A 6,000-nucleotide genomic window follows, 5' to 3' on the forward strand; every position below is an offset into this window, starting at 1 on the left:
GAGGCCCGATGATGGACTAAGTGACTGTCAAGGTGTAACCCCACCATCACCAGATGACTGCTGGAATAATTGTAAACATTTCTTGTTCAAGNAGTTGTTGACGGCTGAACCAGAATAGGAGAGAACTGACCTTTTCGCCAAACCCCGCCCCCAAACGGTCATTGTTCAATCCTAAGTCATAGTCAACTGGTACTATGTAAACAAGGTCTTAAAAGCTGGACCTTTTGACAAGCCAAATTGTGAAGCAATGTGCCTACCTGGTGAACCGATTTAAGCCAGAGTTAGTATTAGCTGCTTGTTTTGGAATTTGGGATAGGCTAGTACTTTATTCATCCGCGAAAGAAAATAATGAAATTGACGCAACAGAAAGGCACGGAGAAGAATTCAGACACGTTTCTGTGAACAACAAGCTCTAACACCGGTTTTACCGAGGTAAACATCAGCATTAGCTGTTAGCGCTAACATGCTAACACCAGTGAAAATCTGTTATAAAGATTGACTTCACAGACTAATGTAAACTCACTCAGTGACAGTTGGTACTGAACATAGACTGGTCTTGCCGTTCCCTGATAAAAGAAACATGTTTCTGCTATTTCCTCCCAAATTGCCTGGTTTTAATGTTGTGCTTGTGGCTCAGGATTTTGTGGGCAGTCCGATTACAGTCACCTGTCTGAAACACGGTTTGAATTTTCCATGTAGCCTCAGTTTTAATGCCTAATCAGTCAGTCACCTGTCAGCAGCTCAGTGCATTAGGCATGAAGGAATGGTCAGGATGACCTGCTGGTGATCTGACCCCATGTCAGAATACACAAGACAGATGTCCAACGTAAGTGACCCTGAATGCGGCATGGTGTGTTGTTGTCAGACAGGATGATCTGGGTTTTGTTATTGAGGAACTGCGAGCACAACTATTTCTAGGGAGCATGGGAAACTGACTGCAGTGAGATCTGAAAACAATTGAAAAAGGTGGATTCATGCTTTTTTTTTGTACCTACATATACAAGGGTAAGTCCAATTGTTCTAAGACAGATGTCAAAAAGTTCTCATTACCTAAAATTCAGGCTGTTATTAAATACCTTTGTTATCTTTATATATATATAATTTTCCTAAATATGTCTTGAAACTTATTGACTTTCCTTAAAATACATTTTCATCCTCCCTATTTTGATGAAACCACTGCTGAGATGTTTATCTTTCTACCTTATGGACTGTTTATATCATATATTATATAATATTTCTATTACAGAGAATGATAGAAAGAGTATTTTTGACTTCATCTCTACAGTAAATAATACTACTTAGATCATTTGAGTGAATATCCAGACAAAGCAGAAATCCAGTTGGTTGGTAAGAACAAATGGAGCCACATGCATGAGCATACACACTCTGACTGTGATATACACTGGATCTATACACTACCTGTGTTTACACGCACATACACACACACACACACACACACACACACAGTGTGTGGCTCTATTCTCTCAACCATACATCCATCACTGGCTCTTTTTCTCTGAGCCAATCAGCAAATGGCTCTCTTTGTGTTGCCTTTTACTGCAGCAGGAGGGCAGAAGACGAGGGCACAATCGGCCGACTGAAAAGGGAAAAGAAACGCTCCAAGGTGTGTGCGTGCGCGTGTGTTTTTTGTGTGCGCTCAATACAGTGACGCGGATTTGTTAACTGTACGTCAGACAGGAGAGCTGTGTCACGCTGCGCGGACCAATGGGAGGCAGAGAAATGGGGCCATGTCTGACATCACTGCTGGCATAGGACGAGAGTTGTCGGCATGAAATTGCTCTCCACTGAAGAGGCAGACGGGATGAGCAGCAAACGTGACACTAATTATAATCAAAAATCATTTCGCTTCTTTTTTTTTTTCTGTATATCCCAGTGTGTTATCTGTTTGCAGAGACACTTACATTTCTAGAGCCACGACCAGCCATTCCCAGTGAACACAGGACACACAGATCACAACAAGCAGCCTTTGTTATTGTAATTGTATCCAGAGTATTAAAATTCATATGCAGCTGTTTTGCACTTGAAAGCAAAGGGCTGACAATTGACATTGCATTGTTCATTTATTTCCATTTGAATCTTTCCATTTTCCAGGACTATACAGTAAGTATAGAAAAATATATAATATATTATATGAATATAATGTAGGATTATTTTTGTTGAAGCAGTCATTAGTGCTCGTATTATAGTTACTTTCATTAATATATGAAAGTTTCTCCTACAGTACTGTTGTTATTCAACAACTTGTGGGCATACTGTATTTTTCCGGACTACAAGTCGCTTCAGAGTATAAGTCGCACAAGCCAAGGTGAAACAAACGTGCGACTTACAGGAGTAGCAAATACTGGTACACAAGCCTAGAGTGCCCTCTAGTGGCTGTCGGTCTGCAAATAACGAACATATACATTCTCAGTGCGAAAGGAGTAGCAGATACTGGTGCACAAGCCTAGAGTGCCCTCTAGTGGCTGTCAGTGTGCAAATAACAAACATGTGAAATTATATATTTTAATATATAAGTCGCACCTGAGTTAAAGTCGCAAAGAAGGATGAAAAAAAGTGCGACTTGTGGTGCGGAAAAAATGGTAGTCATTTATACATAATAACTAAGACTAACTGATAACTAACTAAACTAAGAAAGTTAAAATAACATATATATATATATACATGTTCATATATATGCACACAAATGCTCACATACATGTTTATATACGTATATAAACATGTCCTAACACAATGTAACATTTAGGATCGTCACATTTTAGAGAAACTGAGGGGAACTTGTCCAGGAAGGTACCATTCCCACCACAGTGACCCCCTGAGCCCCAGATATATATGCAAGCCTGCAAGAAATGCAAATGTCCGGCCATGAATTTGTGCACATTCATGATTCATGAATATGAATGCATGTGTAAACACTTGTGTGCTACAGGTAAATCAATAGCTGCAATAGTGCTGACGGTAAAAGGTTATTGATATCCGACAGAGCAGCGTGTGACGAACCACGTTCCCATTACTCACGCACACACACAAACACACATACCCTTTCAGACGGCTCACACCTTTAAATAAATGGATATTCCTGACAAGTTGTAATGGCTTTTAAATGATTATGCAGGGGCCACACTCTTGTTAATCCCTGGCATACAGTCAGTGATTGAACCCAAACATGAATGCTGTACGGCGTGTGCAACTGTCCAAATATAAAAACATGCTTTTACCCACACCCGTCTGATTTAGAGTGATTCCCCCAGGGAGGGATTTAAGCGTTAGCCCTGAGGAGAAAAAAAAAACAAAACAAAGTAAGTGGCTAACATGAAAGCAACATGTCAACATGTGGCACTGCATAGAAACACTTGACGTGTGTTTGTTTTTTTTTTGAGCCATGAGCCAGCTTTTTGTCTCTTTTTGATTTCTTTCCGATGGCCAACAGAAAGTTGCCAACTTTTTATCGCTTTTTGTTTTCTTTCCGATGGCCAACAGAAAGTTGGTTGTTGACTCCTCTTACATATTTGATTTCTCTATGTAATAGAAAAATCCAAATTAATTACATTTTTATCTGAATCAATGGGCAGCTGCGGGCCTACCAAGATCAATCATGATTAATCGTGATTGCAATTAATCAAGATTCAGTTAGATTAATCAACATTAATCAACATTCCTATATATGCTTCCTGTATATCAGGGGTGTCAAACCCATTTTCATGGGGGGCCACATAAGCAATACAGTCCCTCTTGAAGGGCCAGTTGTAAATGGAAGACTCAAAGGACCCCAACCCACAGTCTGCGGACCAGTAGCTGATTATTATTTGATTATTTATAAAAACTTTTAATTTCTCAGGTAAAGAAACTCTGCTGCATGGACTTTACTAAATGCGTTTTAAGCTCCCACGGGCCACACAAAATGGCTTGGCGGGCCGCAATTGGTCCCCGGGCCTTGAGTTTGACACATATGCTGTTTATTGTTGGACAAAAAGTGAATCGACCAATCCAAGTGATAGGATTATTAACATGGAGTTTTTGGATCACGGTCGATTAAACGTCCAGAGTTCCTTTCAAAACGTATGTAAAGACATTGTCCTCGACAAAACGAACCAGTCTACAGTCCCTCGCAATCCATTTGGTAATTGTGGCAGTCGTCCTGTCAGTAGGAGACTTAGCTCATTCCTACAAAACAGCCCAAGCATGAGAAAAAGACAAACTCGCACCTCATCTGGGAATAGTGGGAAATGTACAACCGAGTGATTGACTGCTGTGAACCAGTCGGACTTTTCTTTCTTTTTTTTTTGTTTTTTAAGGGAAACTTGTGAGACTGAGCTGAGGATGTGGCTAATCACAGGGCACTGTTGACTTGACCAGTTCAACTTCCCACATGGTGGATGTGTTGCACATTGCGATTTCTCGGTTGATTTTAGTGAATACAAACATACTGTACATGTGCAAATATAAAAACTCAGATGGGTCGAAGCGTATTATTATTATTATTATTATTATTATTATCTTATTTATGGCACAACAACCACCTATAATAAACTGTATTACATATAAGCACAACAACTTGTTTTTTCATATAGGCTAATGTGTTCTTACAGGAACACCCCTCCTAAACATATTAATCCCCTGGGATTTGACTGTACTTTATCTACATTTTTATCTACTTTCTTCCTTTCTCACCGCTCCTCCTGCCCCCCCTCTCCTCCGTTCTGCTTTAGGTCCCCTGCTCCTATGGGAAGGTGTTGAGACGATAAGAAACAGACAGTCTGGAAAGTAGGGAGAGGCAGGAAGAGAGTGGGAGAGCGGAGTGGTGGGGGCCTTCAGTTTTTCTCTTTCTATTTTTACTTCCAGATGTTTGTAGGGCAAAACATGGTTCAGTGCATGCATGTGAATATAACACAACACTTTATGACATTATTGAATATGTGTGCTTGTCCGGTGGTGGGGGTTCGAGAGCACAGCAGGATTGGAACCGTAACCGGGATGGGTACTGCTAGATGGAATTTCTCTTGAATTTCCACGGATGTCCTGGGAATTTGATGCAGGATCATGTTATATAACTATCGACCATATATACTTATGGTATATATTTTTTTTTTAGATTTTTAAGGATTACAGTTTAAATTGAAATTGAATCGCAATGCTTGTGTGAAACCTAAGCATTGCACTATCAGAAAAATCAATAATGATTCTTACCAATATTACATCATTAAGCTAATATCTGCCACTAATATCAGCTGGCCGATACTATCGTTTGGCCGATATTGAGTTTTCATTATCGAAGCGAAAATCGCTGATGATACTATCCAATATTACATAACCAATATTACATAATTAAGCTGATATCGGCCGATAATATCGGTTGGCCAATATTATCGGCTGGCCGATATGAGCAGGCATCCCTAAAATCACAATAAGTGGATTTATTAGGCGTAATTGTAAAATCCTAAAATCATTCGCATAAAGCCACAGCCCACCCAACCTCTCTGTAATATATAATAATACAGCCTTGTGCTACTGTTTTGTTACTACATCTTTTAAGAAGATGTTTTTTTCCTCCTGACTTTGAAGTGTTTTTCACCCTCTCTACTCTAAGTGGTGACCACTGCTGGGTTTATGACTTCATAAATAAGGGCAATTACATGGGCTTCTGTGCACATCTGCACACTATGAGCCAGTGTGACACTGGTACAATGGGCCAATAATGGCACTCTTGCTGGGCAACAAGCCCAAAAGGATGATGGGTGAATGGATCAGACTTTTCCCTAATGACCCTCCTACAATTTCTTTTTTTTTTTTTTTTTTTTTGCTGGGCTCACTTCATAAATCCATTTATTTCCGACTCTTTCATAGCAAAGGTCACTTCAGTTTTTAAGGCATCGTATGAGGAATGTGGTGAATTATCCAGCACATTTATTACACCGACCTTTCTGATGCAAAAAAAAATTGGTCGTGCTATCGACAGTGATGTTGCCCCACCCAGAATGTCTC

The sequence above is a fragment of the Cynoglossus semilaevis genome, chromosome 4 (assembly GCF_000523025.1).
Source record: "Cynoglossus semilaevis isolate Cse_v1.0 chromosome 4, Cse_v1.0, whole genome shotgun sequence".
NCBI classification, from domain to species: Eukaryota; Metazoa; Chordata; class Actinopteri; order Pleuronectiformes; family Cynoglossidae; genus Cynoglossus; species Cynoglossus semilaevis.